At 35.5% G+C, this 21,282-nt stretch overlaps 1 pseudogene; it reads left to right on the top strand.

The window, feature by feature from the left end:
* LOC119242812 (NAD(P)H pyrophosphatase NUDT13, mitochondrial-like) overlaps window positions 1–5,183 on the top strand; it is a 58,613-nt pseudogene extending 53,430 nt beyond the window's left edge.
* The last annotated feature ends 16,099 nt before the right edge of the window (window positions 5,184–21,282 follow it).

Raw genomic sequence — 21,282 nt, 5'->3', positions numbered from 1 at the left:
AAAATATCTATTTTTAATACATGTTTTTCTTTGTAAACACACATTTTACATTACATCGATTTAGGATTGTCACATCTTTCATTAGCAGTAAGGCATTATAATACTGTTATTTGTTTGTACTAGATGACTTAAATGTGAACACACAAGGTAATATGACATTAGAATTTTTAGGTTTCACAAATAGGTGCAAAAAGTAAACCTGAAAGTTTAGTTGTAGTTTTAGTTTCTGTTATGACTGGAATTCCATTTTGCATGGCTGTTAATAACATAATGGCACATACCTAGGTTTTTCTAGGCTAGCTAATAAAGAAGCAATTAGGCAAATTAATAAAAACAAACAAAAAAAAATCAGAGCACCATATAGATACTATGTACATTTTGCACATACATGTGACTCAGTAGGAAGGACAAAAGTACCTTTTATACCAGAAATTTCTTTTTGAAATAAACACATTTAAACAAAGTATTCATAACTTTAAGGCATATATACTTTGAATTATATTATAAAATTTAAACTAGTTTTTGTTTATTAAAAAATTGTTTGATTAAGATCTTTAAGATTTGTTTTATGATAATTTATAAAGGCGCCATTTATAATTAGTCCTCCGGAGGTAAAAAACAAAACAAACACAAAGACAGACAAACAGATACAGAGATCTCTTGATAACATTTAAAATTTTGGCCATGTGTATATATTTTGAAACAGTTATTTTAGCAATGTGTGAAGATACTGAGGTTTTTAATGAGTTAACAGCTAAAATCTGTACACAGAATAAGTGTCTAATCTTAATTATTACCAAAGACCTTGGGCTCGAGACCACAGTAGTCACGGCAGTTTTTACTAATTTTTTTTTTTTGATAAGAAAATATTTTTGGAGTTTACATTTTTAAGAAATGATTATATGGCTTTAGGTTGTTAACATATTATCTCACTGGGAACGGTCATATTTTAAAACATAAAAGTACACTGTTATCTGGAGAACAGGAGAAGAGGTAAATTTTTACAGTCTGCCTGTAAAATTTGAGGTTTAGAATTTAGCTCAAAAATGTCTGTATCATCACTTTATGTTTTACCAGGTTAGTTTGTTTTAACAAGAAACTTAATCTTTTACAGGTCCAATAAGTAAAATTAAAAGCTTTTATTCAACCAATAAGCATTTTGTATAGCTTGTTAGCACGTCAAAAGTAACTCAGCAGTTTCTGCCTAAGACAATTTAAACTTTAAAATTAGAGAAACACAGGGAAATGGAACTTTTTTTTTTTTTTTTTGTAGAGTGAACCAAAATAGTTATTTAAGGTGGATAATAGAAAAGTTCAGTCCTCCACAGCAGGAAGGTAGTAGAGACCTGTCAGTGATCCCAACACTGGAGAAAAAGTCCAGGCAGCTGCTTGTTGAGATCAAGGGCAGCCTCCACCAGCCCACTGCAGTGGGTTCATACTATTTTAATAAAAACCTTTTATTTATATTATAGTCATATAGTCTCATACACTCATATTTAACCATTTTGTATAACTTTAACAATTGTGAATGAACTTTGAATACTATTATTTAAAAATGCTTTATTTATTTATTTATTTAAAAAGCAACAAATGGCAAAAAACTTCACTGGGGGGAACCTAGCCTCCTCCCAAAATAATTAACAGGAAAAGATTGGAGCATTTTTGTTTTGTTTTGTTTTATTTAAGATTATGACACATTATCTCTTATTTGTTTTTGAGTTTTTATTTTTATCTCAACAATTTTAGCCAAGTCCGAGCTGGAAATTTGGGCTGGATTTTGGAATGGTCTCATAATTGGGAACCGATGCCTCTGCAAAGAGGTCAGCATTGGCTCTAGAATCAACTTTTGGCTTTTGAAAAACAATTTTACTATCCCAAGAATCCTGATCACTTTCTGTAATACTGCAGGCTATTTTTTATTTTACCTTTTGTTTTGCATATTTCATTTTGCCTCCAGCCAGGCAAAAACGACCTATCTGTTTAGGCAATTGTTTTATTAATACGGGGCTGTCAGCTGAGTCCTCTTTGATGTTATTTAGGGATACAGACAGCCATAAGTTTTTGAGTTTTTTATTTATTTTCTCTAATTCAGACCCTTGATCTAGTGTCACGGGGGAAGCATTTAAGCAAACTTTAATGTAATGTTGAAGCATACCAGTTTTTCTTATAGGTCTAATTAGTTCTTTACAGAGAGAATTAGCATTTTCCCATGCAAGTTGTTTAAACAATAAATCTCGTGCTCCGGAGGATGGAAGAACCTTATCCAGAGCAGTTTCTAATCTAGCCACAAAATCCTGGTACATTTCATCCTGGCGTTGGTGTATATCAGTGAGATTAGTGGGTTTGTACTCAGGTGTAGGAAGATTTTTCCATGAGGCAACTGATAGTTTATTAATTTCAATTAGGACATCTTTTGGAAGGGCAGCTTGTCTGCATACCTCAGCATATTTGTCTGTTCCCATGAACATAGAAAGGGAAATTTTCTCAGCCTTGACCTCATTATCATGCTTCTTAAGGAAGGCATGTACTTGGTCCTCATATTCCATGTGAAATAATACATTGCTGAAGGAAGAACAGCCTTGGCAAGATTATGCCAGTCATAAGGGGTCATCCAAGTGGCTGATAACATGTCAATAATTTGATAAGTATAAGGAGAGTTATGACCTGTTGTCTGTACGGCTGACTGTAATTTTTAAGAGTTTTTATGGGGATGGCCTCCCATGCAGGGCCTTAATCAGCACGAGACAAAGCCGGAGGTCCAGCAACGGGAAAAGTAAATGAAAAATCTCCTTACTGGCCTTTTTTGCTAATCCTAAAATGCCACCTAGGGGCCCTTGATGGGCTTTGATATGATTAGGATTATTATGTAATGCAATTTTAGGTTTGGTAACAACTGGAAAAAGGTTAGCGGGTGGGCGGGAGGGTTTATCATTTTTGAAAGTTAATTTATCTAGCATTTCAGTATATTCATGATCATTAAACTCATCCTCTGACTGGGAAAGGGATTCCTTTGATACGGGAGCAGAGGCTTGAGTAGATCATTATTGTTTTTAGGATTATCCTGAACTTCATCCTGTTGGCCTTCCCACAATTCTGCCTCATTGGCATCAACCAACAAATCTCTAATTTGTACCCACAAGGACAGAGCCTGTCTCGGAACCTGAGATGGTCCATGAAGGGCATAAAACTCTCACTTCTTTTCCTACTTTCTTCCAAGTTTCCAGTGACAAACTACCTTCTTCTGGAAACCACGGGCATACCCGTAATATAAATTTATAAAGTTGAGTAGAGCTTTCTTATTTACTTTAATACCTCGTGTTTCAATCATATTTTTTAATATAGATAGAAAAAGATTTTTGTTTTGGGTCTGTAATTGACCCATGGTCTCGTGGTGCTTTTGTTCACTCAAGCAAAGATTTCTTTCAACTGTGCTGTCCGGCCCATGTCCCTCGCGGGAACTTGCGGAGGCGTCTTAGCTAAGGTCTGTCCGTATAAGTCCCGGACCAGGCTACTCCGAAGAGCAGATGACCGTTATGCCATATGACATTCCTCCACGGGAATCGCGGGTGCAGCCCACTCAGACTCCGTAGCCACGAGGCCGTGGAGCCGTATTTATACACTCTCACACACACACAGCACCACGAGCATTCACTCTTAGAAAAACTTCTCACTATCTCGAACTGATCACCCTTTATCAGCGAGCTCCGGACGCTCCAGTGAGGATCCTATCCCTGACTGTTTAAAAGAGGGTATTTTAAGGGAATCACATTCACACTCACACACAAGAAGGGAGATAGCTTACCCAACACGATCTCTTCGTTACTCACCTCTTCTTTGGGTGGAAGACTCAATGAAATGAAATGAAATGTCGGGGCCCCACGTTCAGGCGCCACCTGCCGCGGACCAGCACAGCAGTGGACGATGAGGCCACCTCATGGTTGAGAGAAGCGTGCATGGTGGTCAGGGCGTTGGTGAAAGAAATGACAAACAGACACACTTCAAGAGTGAAAATCTGAGTGTAATTTTCTTTGAGTTTGTGACCAGTATATATATGTTTTCCAAAAGCACAGGAATGAATATCAAAGAAATTAGCTTGCTCATGGGCTCAGTCTATCACCATCAGGGAGGTGATCTACATAACAAACAATGACCATTATAGAAGAAAGGAGGAAGTTTAGAAAGACAGATAAGGGATTAAAGTTTGTAGTTCTAGCATTCTTGTAGTGGTTCTTGGTGGTCCTTATCTTTTGATAAGCTTCTGCCTTTTCAGGGAACTTCCACTGCACTTCCTCTGCTTCAGGCTGTTCTCCCCCCCCCCCCCCCCGCCTCCCCCGTGAGCTGGTTGCCCAGCCGGATCTAGGGACCATGGCGAAAGCCATTCCTAAAGATTACTGCGGGGGGAGGTGCAGCAGGTAGGGTTTTGCTGTTCTTCCCCTGCGCGCTGGTTGCCCAGCCGGACCTCGGACCTAGGGCCGGTTAGCCCTAAAGGTCACTGCAGGGGGAGGTGCAGCACTTGCTATCCATGGTTCATGTTCTTTCTCCATTAGCAGGATACTCATCAGTTCTGCAGCAAAAGTGGGCAACCAACCAAGAAGAAAATGGCTGGCAGCAAGTTTGTCCTTCTAATATCATCTGTTTTCCACAGATGGCTCCTGTGGTGATCACTCTGTTATCAAATTGGACTCCATGCCTCCTTACCCACTAGAATTCCTTTCCTGAAGGAAACCCACCTTGGCAGGTTTTTGTGATATAGATGAGAATATGGAAATGACTTTACAGAGGGACAATTGTGGAAGAGGTGGCATTGGAAATAGAGCAATTGCAGCACTTTGCATCCTGGATCTGGCCCTTTCCTAATAGCTTACTCACCATTGCTTGTGATGCATCAGTGAAACCAGGGCATACCAGGTGAACTTTGAGAGAACTAGAGGCACCTGCTTGGTTACATCATGATGAGGTGGCATCAGCCTTGAAGAGAAATGACCCATATATTCAGTAACAGAGTGGGACTTTCCCATTCTGGTTGCCTCCCTCCCCAAGTTAGCAATACCCATCAATTGAATAAGGAATGGGTAGAAAAACAGACCTGTTCTACCCTGCTTGTTTCATTCAGATCATGCTATCTAAATCCTTCAGATATCCTCATGGGACATATCAGAGATAATTTGATAAAGGGGAGGTGACAAAAGGCCATCTCCACACCAATCTCATAATAAGGCAAAACAGAAGGTGAACTATAGTAAAACACCACTATCAGCAGTGTTAACAAAAGCTCCTAATTAGGCAATCAAATGCCAATATAAGAAGAAAAACTGAAGAGATGACAATTGTTAATATCAGAGGAAATGTTGAAGCATTAGTAAGTAATGGAAGAGGACATCCTTTGGCATGTGGCTTGTTAATGCTAACTGCCAAAATATGAGTGATATAATTTTGAATATAACTTGTATTTTAGAACTGAAAATATATAACAAATTTCAACCCACTACTGAATTATTTTTTCTCTTCACAGAATTAGGAAAAATAGTGCCTGCCCACCCCTAGTGAGTAAGCTGGAGCCTGGGTCAGCCTTCAGGGGGCAATACTTGTGGTACTGACTCCCTCGAGCAGGCATAAGACCCAACATCCTACTACAGTGAATGACTCAGCACCATCCTAGACCCTACAAAGCCCCAGTGACTGAGACCACACTCTGACAAATTCCAAAAACAGTGGGAGGAAGGTACACACCCAGAAGAAGACCCAACTGTAGCAGCATGGACCAGAAAGCAAACAGTGGTGAGAAAGAAAAATAAAAATGACCACACAAGTCCTCGGGGAAACAATATACTACAGAGAGAGGGAAAAAATCCCCCAAACCAAACCACAATGACATGAAAGAGCTTTTCTTTTTCTCAGATACAGAATGCAAAATTACCATGATAAAAAAAATTAAAGAAATGGGACAATACAAGGAAAACAAAAATAAACAGATTAGAGATATGCAAGACAACTCAGAAAAGCAAATGAACATTATGAGGAATATAATCAACAAGCAGAAGATTTAAATTGAAACTCTAAATAAGAAAATAATATAATTTCAGAATGTAGAAAGTTTGGTAAAGATGAAAAAGTCAGACAAAAGCAGTGGAAGTAAAAGGATAGATCAAAATGAAGATGCAATGGGAAAAGAACCAATATAGAAAAGGAGAGGAAGGATTTTTTTTTTTTAAAGTGAAGAGACACTTCAATGATTATCTGACTCTATGAGGAAAGGAAATATAAGAATCATAGAAATCCCAGAAGGGGAAGGGAGAGAGAAGGAAATTGGAATAAATATTTAAAGAGATAATAGATGACTTCCAAAATTGAAAAAAAAAAAAAAACTCCTAAACATACAAATACAGGAAGCCAAAAGAACCCCAAATTACCTAAACAACATGAAACCTGCAACAAGGCATATTGTAGTAAAAATTCCAAGAGTCCAAGAGAAGGAAAGAAAAATGAAGTTGATGAGACAGAAGCAACACCAACTATGATAACATCAGACTTCTCTGAAGAAACAACAGGAGCAAAAAAAGAGAATGGAGTGACATATTCAAAATACTACAAGATAAAAACTGCCAACCAAGAATATTGTATCCTGCAAAGCTCTCCTTCAAATATGAGGGGAAAAGGAAGGGCTTTTCAGACAAACAGAAACTTAAGGAAATCATAACCACAAACCCCTCAAGAAATATTAAAAGATTTTGTATCTAAACCCAAAAAAAGGAACAAACACAAGGAAATTAACAAGGAAATACATAGAAACACAAAATTATGGGCAAAATGCTAGTAATAGACTTTTGTATATCAATAGTAACTCTAAATGCAAATGGACTGAATTCACCATTAAAAAGAGCATCTAGTTAGATTGCCAAACAGAAGAATCTAACCTTCTGCTATCTCCAGGAAACAAACTTAAGCTCCAATAATAAACAAAGACTGAAGTAAAAGTTTAGAAAACAATTCTATAAGCAGATGAGACCCAAAGGAAGGTAGGGACAGCTATACTTTCATCAGTTAAGATAGGCTTCCAGGTATAAAAGGTAACAAGTGACAGGGAGGGACACTATATAATGATTAAGAAAACAATACATCAGGAAAACACAATACATCAATATTTACTTGACAAAAAAAAAAGGAAAACAAGTTAGGCAATTAATATAAACTCTGAAAACGGACATCAGAGAAAATACATACATAGTTGAAAACTTTAACATCCCACTCACACCAATAGGGAAGTCACTAGTTAGAAAATAAATAAGACCACAATTGCTTTAAAGAAAGAATCAGACCATGTGGGTCTAACAGAAGTTTATAGGGCACTGTACCCCAAAAAGTAAAATTGAGAACAAACTGGGACACAAGACAAATAACAATAAATTTATAAATATTGAATCATACCAAGTATCTTCTCTGAACAGAAAGGTATTGAACTAGAAATCAACTACAAAAAGAGAGCAATGGGTGGAACCAGAATATACATTATTAAAAGATGACTGGATCATTGAGGTAATCAAAGAAGAAATCAAATAAATATCTTGAGACAAATTATATTGAGGACACAATTTCAGAATTTATGAGACACAGCAACAGAAGACCTAAGTGAGAAAATATAGCTATACAGGTCCATATCAAGAAAAAAGAAAGAACCCAAATAAACAACTTAATCTCTCACCTTGAGGAACTAGAAAAAGAAGAACAACAACAACAAAAGCCAGTAAAGGAAAGAAATAATAAAAGTTAGAGCAGAAATGAAATAGAAATCAAAAAGACACTCCAACAGATCAATGAAACCAAAAGTTGGTTCTTTGAAAAATAAAGTAGACAAAACTCTAGCTAGGCTCACTAAGAAAAAAGTGAGAAAACTCTAAATAGTATAAGAAATGAAAAAGGAGATGATACAAAAGGCACTGTAGAAATCCAAAGGATAATAAAATATTACCATGAACATACACACCCTTTCAATGAACTAGCAAGAATGACAAATTTTTAGGATAATACAATCATCCAAGGTTGAATGGGGAAGAAATAGAAAATGTGAGCCAATCAATCAGAAGCAAGGAAATTGGAACAGTGATCAAAGCTCTTCTCAAAATCCAAAGTCCAAGACCAAATCACTTCACAAGTGAGTTCTACCAATCGTTCTTTTTTTAAATTTATTTTTTAAATTGCTGTTCATTTTTAAACAATATTTGCTTCCCCTACCCCACTCCAGGTATTGTACCCATAGAATTTCTGTCACCAATGCACCAGTGCACCATCTGTGGTAGACCCCTGTGCTCCTCCCTCCCTCCTTCTGATCCCTCTCCTTCCTCTGCCCCTGCAGTATGTCTCTGATTTATAATTGTCTGTTTTTGTTTTGTTGTGTTTTATATTGTTATTATATTTTTACACTGATATCATATTTGGTTACTCTATATTCCTCCTATAAGTGAAACCATCTGATATTTTTCTTTTTCCTTCTGACTTATTTCACTGAGCATAATTCCTTCTAGTTCTATCCACTCAGTATACTAAAAATGGGGCTACCATATGACCCAGCAATTCCACTCTTAGGGATCTACCCAAAGGACACAAAAAGATTGATTCAAAAGAACACCTGTACTCCTATGTTTATTGCAGCACTATTTATAATAGGTGAAATCTGGAAACAACCCAAATGCCCAAAAATAGATGACTGGATCAAGAAGAAGTGGTATATATACACAATGGGTACTATTCAGCAATCAAAAAAGATAAACTCATGCCATTCCCAAACTTTCAAAGATGAAATAATACTATCCTCCTCAAACTATTTCAAAAAATTGAGAGCGAATGAACACTTCCAAATACTTTTTTATGAAGCCAATATTACCATGATACCAAAAATAAGCAAAGAATGAACAACAACAAAAAACTGCACACCAATCTCCCTAATAAATACAAATGAGAAAATCCTTAATAAAATCGCAGTAAACTGAATCCAACAATGCAGGGTCTCCCCGGTGGCGCAGCAGTTGAGCGCTGGGTTGCGAAGCTGCCCGTGGCCTCTGCGGTGCCGGTTCGATCCCCGGCTGCTCCCTGGCCACCAGAAGAGGGTCCCACATGGCACGCAGACCTCTCCTGCAGCCCGCTGCTCCCCTCATCAGTGTACTGCGGTCCTTCTGCCTGCTCTGCTCCCCGCTCTGGCTCTGGTGAATTCTCTCACCCTCCCGCGCTTCTGACTGTACCCAGTGCATGTACAAAAACAAACAAACAAATAAATAAATAAATAAAAATACATGCCTCTTTAAAAAAAAAAAATGCATTTAAAGGTTTACACACCACAACATGTGGGATTTATACCAGGAACACGAGCATGATTCAACATCCCAAAATTAATCAATATAAATGACCGCATCAATAAAAAGAAAGATAAAAACTATGTTATCATATTAATATATGGCAAGAAAACATATAAGATCCAACATTCATTTATGATGAAAATCTAAAAAAACAAAAGGAATGTATCTTAACATAATAAGAGCCATATGTGACAGACCCACAGTTGATATCACTTTGTCATGCCTGTTTATGCCATTATAACCTTGTCAGAAGGGAGAAGAAATAATCTGTAAGAAATAAAATAAATTTCTACTCCTTTAAAGGCAATGATAATATAGCCTACATGGAGTTAAAAAAAGGAGTCATCTTGAGGGAAATAAGTTTGTTTTACTAAGGGTAAAAAGATTTGGTAAATTTTCTCAACCATGAGTAATAAACTGAAGTGAACCAGAGGATTTTGGTGCAATCATTTGTTAAATTTAATTTCACCTTTGCAGGAAGAGATTAGGTGATCAGTTGTTTAACAGAAATAATCAAGGCCTGATTCCTTAACATTTTGAAATGTATCTCTAACATGAGGGAGTACAATTTATCTGAGCATTTTATCTAAGTACAAGTATCTGGAATTTTATGAAAACTGTGGATAATTATTGGCCCAAAATGGACATTTGACTAAATAATTTATAATTCTCATTCATAGCTGATGAGTTCAAGTTGAAAGAAATAAAACCTAGGGCCTTTAAAGAAATATATTACAGAAGTAACAATGCTGCAAATTAATTTTCATGAAGTTTTGCCATTATCTCAAAATTTAAAGCAGATTTCAAGATTACAATTATGAATCTAAAATAAAATCCCCTGCTCTCTTTTCTCACTTGGCATACATATTCTTTTAGAAGTCCCTGGTTAAGATAGGTAGGTTGGTTGATAAAGAAAGTGTGAAATAAAAATAAGAGGAAATAAAAACCAAGAAAAGATAGCTATGAAAATGCAATAATAACTAAAAATGTGCTATTGACAGAGTACAAGACTTTGAAACTTTTTGATATCTTTATACTTTCTTATAGGTAATAATTTCAATAATTTAATAGACAATCAATTCAAGAAACTCTAATAATTCTAATAATTGTATATTTATTTGCCTAAAGTTGAGTTCTATCCTCAAAATAAGATATTGAACAGGTAGATGAATATAAAAGAGTCATACAATATCAGGTAAACTAAATAGACGACACATTTCAAGATTCTGATTACTCGTTGCTTTAAAACAAGATAAATGTTAAATATGTCAGAACTTAAAGAAGGAAAACTTTTTTTCAAATCAACCTATAGTTCTCCCCATGAGCATCCAAAGAGGACTCTTACATGAAACTTCAAAACAACACATTCAACAATTCCAGTTTCAATGTCCTTGAAGGAGTAGAATTCTATAAATATGGTAGGTGGAATAATGCCCCTCCCCGATTAAGGTCCATATTTTAATCCCTAGAAAATGTGACTATGATATTTTACATGGCAAGGGGAAGTCAAGTTAGGAGATGGAATGAAGTTTATTAATCAGCTAATCTTAAAATTAAGATATTATCCTGGATTATATAGGTGGGCCCAATGCAATCACTAGGGTCCTTAAATGTGGAAGAAGAAGGGGAAAAAAGGTCAGTGATGCAATGTGAGAAATACTCAACCTGTTTTGAATGAAAGTGGTCATTAGTCAACAAATGCTGGTAGCCTCTAAATTTTGGAAAAAAGCAAAGAAGGGGATTTTCTCCTAAAGCCTTCAGAAGGATCCAGCTCTGTTGATACCTTAATTTTAGTACAGTGAGACCAATTTTGAACTTATAACCTACAGAACAAAAATAACAAGGTTGTAGTTCTCCAAGCCACCAAACAATGGTCATTTGTTACAGCAGCAATAGGACATTAATACAATAATCAAGTTTAGACTGCTGAATAGAAATACCCCAAATACTAATTTGCCTAAAATGAAATGACCTATAAAATAATTATCTTCCACTCCCTCTGATAAAAATTTCATCAGACCAAACATTTAATAGTTATTTGTAGTAATAAGCCAATAAATAAAGAGACTTGGAATAAACAATTTGTTAGCATTCTTAAGCTATTTTCATCTTCTGTTCAAAATATAGGGAAAATGTAGGAATGGAGAGAAAACCTAGCTTCCTCGGAGTTTTGTTAGTATATTTGAGTTGTTGATAAGAACCTACTTATTCCTTTTATGTGCAGTAAATGAATCTAAAGACAGGCAGGCCTGAATTAGAAAAAGTTTAATATATGATGCTATACAAAATCCAAAGTTCACGTCTTACTGGCACCTTAAGCCCAACTTTAGAGAATTCCTCATTTTTACAGTCCTGGTTAGTGCTCGCCAGAAAGGCCTTCCATACTGTGGTAGCAGCAGCAGTGGGGTCACTGCTCAAACATCCAAAGCCCCTTTGTTCCCACACAGTTGCTAATCCTGGCCTCCAGCTCCCCTTTCATCACTGAAACCCTGATATTCTTCCAGCAGTTTGCCTTTTGCTTAGATAAATAAATCAGTTTCTACCCCTTCTAACCAAGAACAAAATAGACATACATATCAAATAGTATCTCTAATCTTCTACCTCCAAACAGCCCATAAATACCCTTGACATTTTACTATATTTTCAAACTTGCCAATTTGCTTGTGAAAATCATTCTGAAAATTCTGATTCTAGATAAATAAGGAAGGATTTAGAAAAGGTTTCACATGAATTTATTCTCTGCTCTGAGAGCAAACTACAAAGTTCATTTCTAAAATGGAAAACCCTTTTGCAATAACAAAATCATGAAGGCAAGGCTGACATAATAGACTACCAACACATTTGAATTTTTTTAAATAAGAAAAATATAAAAACTAAAAGAAACCATTTAGAAAAATACTTAATTATTCAGGAAAAACAAAGTACCAACACCCATACAAAATAAAGAACTATGTAAATACCCCAAAGAGCAGCAAGATCACAGGGATCATTCACTCTAGAGGAAACATAAAAAGTTTCAAACATTTTGAAAAATATTCAGTCTCAGGTCGATCTCATCAAAGAAATAAAAATTAAAACATCATTAAAATATAATGTTATATCTATTGAAATGAAAGTATTGATATCAAATTTTATGATGCAGTAAACTGATACATTTATATACAATTGTGGAACTACATAAATGTGTCCTTGACTGTTCCTGGTGGAAAATTATAATTTTTAAAGTCATAAAATATTTATAAGTAATTAATTCAGCAGAAGAATAAGAGCTATCCAGAAAATATTTATTACAGCACTATCAAAAATAGTTAAAAAAGAAAAAAGGCAGAAATGACTGGGAATGGTTAAGTAAATCATAGTGAGCTTATTGACAATAATAATTGCAGAAACACTAAAAATACTTAATATAGGAATCATAAACATTAAAAATACTTAATATAGGAATCTTAAAGAAAATGAATAAAAATTACAACCATATAAGTATGTTCACAAAACAAAGACTAAAATGGAATATTTTAAAAATATGTGTTCAGTAACTGAAATTGTGATACTTTTTTCTTTTAAAAAATTAGCTTTAATGAGGACTCATGGTTTTAAATAACAAGGGAAGAAAATAATAGAACAAAGATGAAATGAATGTGAAAATTACAAGCATCAAAAATATAATCAATCTCTTGAAAGGTTTGCTTCCTACTTGTTCAGTCAAAAGACATTAATTAAAATACAACAAAGAAATATATCTACCTTGTATAGTCTTTTAGAGAATGCTAAACTCATTTATTACATTTCTATTACTTCCAAAAGAAATCCAAATTGATATTTACTCCTTTGTAAATTGATGATTTTCCTTTTACAAAACTGATGCTACAAAGAAGTTCTATAATTACCCATTAGTAGAGAGAGTTTAGAGGATACTAAAGAATGGAGAGGTATACATACACTTTCATTTTATATACATGTGAAAAGTAAAATGGCTTTTTAAAATCACACTAAATATTCTTCTACAAATCGGCGGGTCACAGGCAGAAAACTGATCTCAAGGAGATATTTAATATATAAATTCTAAATAATTTACTCAAGACAATGGCTTCGTCTAGAAGATTTTACCAGTCAGTCTTCTGTAAGATTTCTTACATACCAAGTCTGAGAGCCCATCTGTCTATAGTTTCCTTCCTCACTCCAATAAAATTGTGCACATCTCTGAAACATAAAGGGAAACGACACATAGTTAACTTTTTTTTTGTCTAGCACACATTTTTTAATTTTTTATTAATATTTTATTTTATATAATTCTTACATCATTTTTCAATTTTGCACAATGTATGCATTATCATTTTGGTTATATTCCCCATACAATTGCACTCCCCCCTTATTTTGACCCTAGTCCTTCCTTTCCCTGCCCCTCCACCCCACCCCCCATAGTGTGTCTCTGGTTTATAGTTGCTTGTTGATTTTTATTTTTACTTTGTATTAATTAGTCTTTTTCCTGGTCCCTTATTTAGGTTTTCTAAATTCCTGCTATGAATGAGACCATCCGGTATTTTTCTTTTTCTTTCTGACTTTTTTTTTTTTTTCACTCACAGTGGCAGTGATTTATAAAGGCTGAAAATAATAGTAGCAAGACAGAACAAAGTATGTTCTTTCTTATCAGTTCATTGCATCAAAGCCTGGAACATGCTGACCAGCTCAATGGTCAATGCAATTATTATAGATTGCCAGTATAAACTCATGTGTGCCATCTGGGCTCCCTGGGGCTGACTCTGCCAGGAATTTCCTTAGACCTGTGTGGGAACAGTGTTCATGATAGGTGCAAATCTGCAAGCTATAATAGACTCAAAGACTCTTGAGAGTGTCTTGATGAGAGTCACATCTTATTCAACTCATGAATAATAATTCCACTAAAGCTCACGGTAGTGCATATATAATTATTCTGAAATGTGCATAAAAACTATATTTTTTAAATATAGGATGAACCTAGGGAACCTAGGGAAACCATGAAAGGGATCTGAAAAAAAAAAGGCAAAACTAGCAGGCAAACTATACATTGGAGACATTCATCAGGGGAGTGGCAGGAAGAGGGATCAAAACAGCAAAGTACAACACAAGAGTCTGTGGTTACAGCTCACAGGTGTCTTGGTGGCGGTGATTTTATGGGGACAACACCTGAGAGGAGAAATCAAACATTGCATGAAAATAATCAATGCTGTAAAAATATATAATTAAAAATGAAAAAAGCTGTATTTTTGAAATGTCATTTGAGTATACTGTTGATGTACTCTGGTGTTTGTAGTTATTGAGAAGAAATTCAAATAGTCTTGAGCAAAACAACAGAACACATTTGAAACAACAGAAACAACTGCATTACTTTATCTTAATGACTTTATATACCGCATCCAAGTATTTTTACATTTGTTATGTCCTCTGCTCTCAAAAAATTGGCACAAGTACTGAGGACCTAGATTGTTTATCCTATTTAACTGAAGAATCAGACACTGGGTTGAGGGAAATGCCCATAATCACTGAAGCAGGACAAAATATAAGGTCTTGTATTTTAAGGGCCTTCCACTCCATATTTATACATTAGTGCAATATTTCCGAATATTGCACTTAATAATATGCAATGACTATGGTTAATTTTCTTAATATACTTAATGATATTCAGCATCTACATGTGATAGTGATTAAGGTATGTAAACCAGTGGATAACCTCCATGAGGAGGATAATAATCTGTACAGCATCATCAAATCACAGAATCTAGAGCTGAATGAGAATTTATAAATAAGATAACCCCATATTACATAAAAAATGCAAATTCCCTCCATAATATATTTGAAACATAATCAAGAAGCATCTGCAACATTAATTAGATGGTCAATTACTGTCTGGACAGAGTGTCCTTGAGGAGAGTTCTAATTCGGAAAAAGATCTCTGGTACACTGAAGATACACTAATATTTTAGGCTACCTTTTAATATTTGTTCATTGCTCTACCTCACTGGTTCTCACCTAGAGATTGTATGTGAGATGTCCACTAGAACACATCTGGATACGTTTTTGGGGAAAGGGATACTACTCACTATGTGGTAGATAAAGCTCAGCAATGATACTAGCTATCCCGCATGAAATATACAGGACAACACCTTATATCAAAACATTTTCCAACACAAAATGTCCATAATGTTGAGATTAAGAACCCAGCCTGGGGGGCCTCCCAGGTGGTGCAGGGATTAAAGTCTCAGTGCTATCAAGAAATCACCAACCACTGAGGCATGAGTTCAATCCCTGGCCAGGGAGGTGACCCATATGGTGCAGCAGACCTCTCCTGCCTCACCCGCTGCTCCCCTCAGCAGTATATTTCAGTAGATCTGCCTGTTTTGCTCCCCACTGTGTCTGGTGAATCCTTTCACCTCCCGCACCTCTGGCCTACACCTCAGTACTTGTATGCATAAATAAATAAAAATAAATCTTTAAAAAAAAGAACCCAGCCTTACCCTAGAAATCTACATAAAGGATAAATTAGGTTAACCTCCTTTCATTTATCCCTTCCAAATATTTGCAAAATATATCCTATTCAATTCTGTATCTTCATTTTTCAGTGGTTAGTATTCTCAAATCTAACACCATCCCTTCTAAGAACATTAGTTTTTTGACCAGTTAAAAACATGTTTGATATTCTATTTGTCGAATCTGTTTGTTTTTTTTTAAAGATTTTTTTATTTATACAAGAACCAGGGTACAGGCCACATGTGCGGGAGGGTGAGAGGATTCACCAGAGACAGAGGGGGGAACAGAACAGGCAGACTAATGAAATACACTGCTGAGGGGAGCAGCAGGTGAGACAAGAGAGGTCTGATGTGCCACGTGGGATTCTCGCCAGCTGGCTGGGATCGAACTCGTCTGTAGAGACTGCCGACAGCTTCACAGTGTGGTGCTCAACTGCCTGTGCCACCAGGAAGGCCCCTCAATTCTGTTATTTTAATTTTGGGTCCACAGTGACCTAAATATAGCAAAGCCCTGTGGGGCCCAGACTGGTCATGCTTCTGCTCCTGAGGTGCTGGTGGCTGAATGCTGCGATAGTTGCACTTCCCTAGGGTAGCTAGGGGCAAGTGGTGCAAGGCAAAGCCCAGTGTGACCTGTAATGGTCCACGGCTCTTCTCTCAAGGTCCTGGTGACTGAGCATAGGGGTGACTATACTTCCTGATGGTGGCTGGGGGCTGGTGGTGAAGGGGGAGGCTTTGCATGCCATGGACTGAAGTGTGTATCTTCTTCTCAGGTGCTGGTAGCTGACACTTAGTAGCATTTCTTAAGCCATCCATTTATCCCTTATATTATCCACTTGACATGCAAACCACATTAGTACTACTTTACCCAAATATGACATTTAGGTCTAGGAAATTGAAAAATGAGTAAGTCGTGATCTTTACCATTAAAACTGTTCAATGAATGTCATAGTTTGAATTTTCTACACAATAAAATAATATAGTGTTATTTAATCCACTTTCTTGCTTATTATTCACCAAAATCAGATCTTCTCTTCCATATGACACCTCTATAGCATGGTTATCCCACTACAGATTACATCCCCCTTTTGTAGTTGGATGGGTTACATGGTGAGTTCTCAACAATAGAATATGATTGCAAATAGTATTTATTATTTTCCTGACAAGAGTTTTAAGAAATGGACAATAGTTTCCCTAATGTCTCTTTCCTATTTTCCTTGCTAGAAGTGGCAAGGGTGACCTACAACTCATAAAAGCTATAAGATGGAAAGAGACTTGTTTGCTGAATGATTTCACAGTTAAAAGCACCCACTGACCAGGAAAATCCACCAAAGATTGTGGCTTGAGTGCTAAATAAACCTCCATGGTAATATTCTATATACCGTGACATATTCCCATTGCAATATTAAAAAATATTGAAAACCCAAAGAGCATTTGCTTATGGTTATTATGTACTATATCTACCAATACTTGTATCAGATTTTTTCACTGAGAAATTTTAAAATATGTAGTTTTTTTAAAAAAAAATAACAATAGACTAATTACAGATCAATATAAATATATTTTAGGAAAAATAAATTTTCAAAAACAGTGAGTAGAGAAACATTTTTGCAACTCTCTCTTAAAAGTCTGGATTATAGAAGATAGATTCTCATGTCAGCTTCTGTATTTACCCTGTTGTGATAGCACATTTTATGGGCTCTAGAAAACGCTACTATGTAGACTTGAACAAATGAGTAAAATACGTGACAAATTCTTAGTATCAATAAAAATCTAACTTTGAGTTTGCTGATGTCCCAAAAGGTCTCAACAACTAGACATACTACTATATAATAAAAGCCATTCCTCTGTTGCTAAGCCATTATATATTTGATTCTCTATTTATTTTAACTATTTGGTTCATGTTAATTTATACCTCAGTTGTAGATACATGCATTTATGTGACTAAGCTTTTTGAATCTGCTTTCCTGAGATCCTATCTGTCTATGTAATAACAAACTCAATGAAGTCATATGCAGTTTCTCCCATGACTTCTCCAACTAGCCCTGACACTCACTTTTGTTGGTTAGACTTCAGTTTATCATAGTACTCCTTTTAAAGCTTTCTTGCCTTTCTAAATAAAATAAATTATAGGGAAAATGAGGTGAAAGCTAATTAAATAATCCAAATGCCCATCAACAATTCAATGGAGAGCAGTGGTGAGAGAGAACATACTTGTCTTGTTCCTGATCTTAAAGGAAAGAACTTCAGCTTTTTGCCAATGAGAATAATATTGGCAGTGGGTTTGTCATATATGGCTTTTATCATGTTAAGGTATGTACCTTCTATCCCGAGAATTTCAAGGGCCATCATCATAAATGGATGTTGGACTTTGTCAAATGCTTTCTCAGCATCTATTGATATGATCATGTGGTCTTTATTCCTCTTTTTGTTGATGTGTTGGATTACACTGATTGATTTTCGTATGGTGAACCATACTTGTGCCCCTGGGATGAATCCCACTTGATCGTAGTGTATCATCCCTTTGATGCATTGTTGGATTCTGTTGGCAAGGATTTTGTATACTGGAGGTCCTAACCAGGGCAATAAGACAAGAGAAAGACATACAAGGAATCCAGATAGGGAAAGAAGAAGTAAAACTATCACTATTAGCAGATCATATGATAATATACATAGAGAACCCTAAAAACTCCACAGAAAAACTACTCAAAATAATCAACCAGTTCAGTAAAGTAGCAGGATACAAAATCAACATGCAAAAATCAGTAGCCTTCCTATACACAAGAAAATCAGTCTGAAGAAGAAGAAATCAAGAAAACCATCCCTTTTATAATTGAAACACAAAAATCAAATACTTAGGAATAAACCTAACAAAAGAGGTGAAAGAAATTATAAAACACTGTTAAAAGAAATAGAAGAAGACACAAAGAAATGGAAAGACATCCCCTGTTCATGGATTGGAAGAATTAACATTATTAAAATGGCCATCCTACCAAAAGCAATATATAGATTCAATGCTATTCTAATAAAAATCTCAATGACATTCTTCAAAGAAATAGAACAAACACTGATGAAATTCATATGGACCCACAAAAAACCACGAATAGCCAAAGCCCTACTGATGAAAACAAAGGAGAAAGGAGGGATCACACTTCCAAACTTCAAGCTATATTATAAAGCCATAATAATTAAAACAGTTTGGTACTGGAACAAAAAAAGACACACAGGCCAATGGAACCAAATAGAGAGCCCAGATATAAAACCACACTTATATGGACAACTAATCTTTGACAAAGGAGCAAAGACTATGCAATTGCACACAGACAGTGTGTTCAATAAATGGTGATGGGAAAACTGGACCACCACATGCAAAAAAATGAAACTAGACCACTACCTCTCACCGTGCACAAAAATCAACTCAAAATGGATAAAAGAACTGGACATAAGACCTGAAACCATAAAATATATACAAGAAAATACAGGTAAAACACTACAAGACATACATTGTAATAATATCTTTAAAGACACATCACCCAAAGCAAAGAAAGTCAAGGAAAACATAAACACCTGGGATTGCATCAAACTGAAGAGATTCTGCACAGCACAAGAGATATTAACCAAAACAGAGAGACACCCCACTGATTGGGAAAAAATCTTTGCACTCCAATCAACTGATAAGGGACTGATCACAAAGATATACAAGGAACTCACAGGACTCAACAAAAACAAAATAAACAATCCAGTCAAGAAATGGACAGAACTTAAAAGACAAAAGAGGAAATGCAAATGGCCAACAGGCATATGAAAAAATGTTCAACATCCCTGATAATCAGGGAAATGCAAATTAAAACCACATTGAGATACCACCTTACACCAGTAAAAATGGCAAGAATAAAAAAAAAAAAAAAAACAACAACAAATGTTGGCGAGGATGTGGTGAAAAAGGAACTCTCCTGCATTGCTGGTGGGGCTGCAAACTGTTCCAACCATTATGTAAAGCTGTCTGGAGGTTCCTCAGACTACTAAAAGTGGAGCTACCATACGACCCGGCAATTCCACTCCTAGGGATCTACCCAAAGAATGCAAAAATATTGATTCAAAAGAACACCTGCCCCCCTATGTTTATTGCAGCACTATTTACAATAGGTAAAACCTGGAAACAACCCAAATGCCCAAAAATAAATGACTGGATCAAGAAGATGTGACATATATACACAATGGAATATTATTCAGCAATCAAAAAGATAAATTCATGCCATTTGCAGCAACGTGGATGGAACCAGAAGGAACTTTGCTCAGTGAAATAAGTCAGAAAGAAAAGAAAAATATCAGGTGGTTTCACTCATAGAGGAATATAGGGAAACCAAAACAAGACATCAGTGTAAAAAAATAATAATAGCAGTACAAAATACAACAAAGCAAAAACAGACAATTGTAAATCAGAGACATACTGCAGGGGAGGAGAAGGGAGAGGGATCAGAGAGAGGGAGGGAGGAGCACAGGGGACTGAGGTGATGGTGCACAGGTGCATTGGTGAAGGAAACTCTATGGGGACTACACCTGAGGGGGTGGGGGAAACAAATATTGTTTAAAAATGAACAATGATGTAAAAAAAAAAAAAATTAATATAAAAAATTTAGTGGAAAATTGTGATAAAAATATGCAATTGAATACTATTAATAAAAAGAATAAACTATAGATATAGTCAATAATATGGAAATATCTAAAAATAGTTATTCCCTATGAAAAAAAAAAAACAAAAAGATTATTATTCCACTTGTTTAAATATGTAAGTCATTGCAAACTAATCTATAGTGACAAAAGGCAAATTAATGATCATCTGGGAGTGGAGAGGTAAGAAGAAGGAATTATAAAGGGTCACAAGGAAATTTGGGGGGCTGTTAATATCTTCATTATGTTTCTTGAATGTGTACACACATGTAAAAAATTAGCAAAATGTACACTCTGTATAATCCATCATGTTTAAAAAAGTCATGTAAAAGTTGAAATTTTATTAAAAATTTTTAAAGAAAAGGAGATTTCCAATATGTTTTTAATAAGTTAAAGATTATTTTCTGGGTATGATTTTTTTAACATTGTAAAACTCATCCACATTTTTCTTCTGACCTGGTCATTTACACTGCACTAACAATAATATCATTTCTCTTTTTAATTTCCTAATGACTATAAGGAGAGAGAACTGTATACCATATGCCACAGAAAGTTACAATAGCATGTGGAACAAATAGTTCCCCAGTGTCAGGCAATATGGTAGTCTGCTGTCAGTGAAGAATCTCCTTTCCTTTTAGAATAATAGAGAGTCATAGAACATCTCTTACCATCTTGAATTTGAGTACTTGCCATTCTGAAGTAGGGGGGATTATCTGTATTTCCCACTTTAAGTTTTCCTAAGAATGAAATTCCACCAACAATTT

Source organism: Talpa occidentalis, unplaced genomic scaffold (assembly GCF_014898055.3).
Source record: "Talpa occidentalis isolate TD23 unplaced genomic scaffold, MPIMG_talOcc4v2.1 talOcc4.13, whole genome shotgun sequence".
NCBI lineage: Eukaryota > Metazoa > Chordata > Mammalia > Eulipotyphla > Talpidae > Talpa > Talpa occidentalis.
The sequence above is the reverse complement of the archived record's forward strand: the minus strand, read 5'-3'. Positions and strand labels throughout refer to the sequence as shown.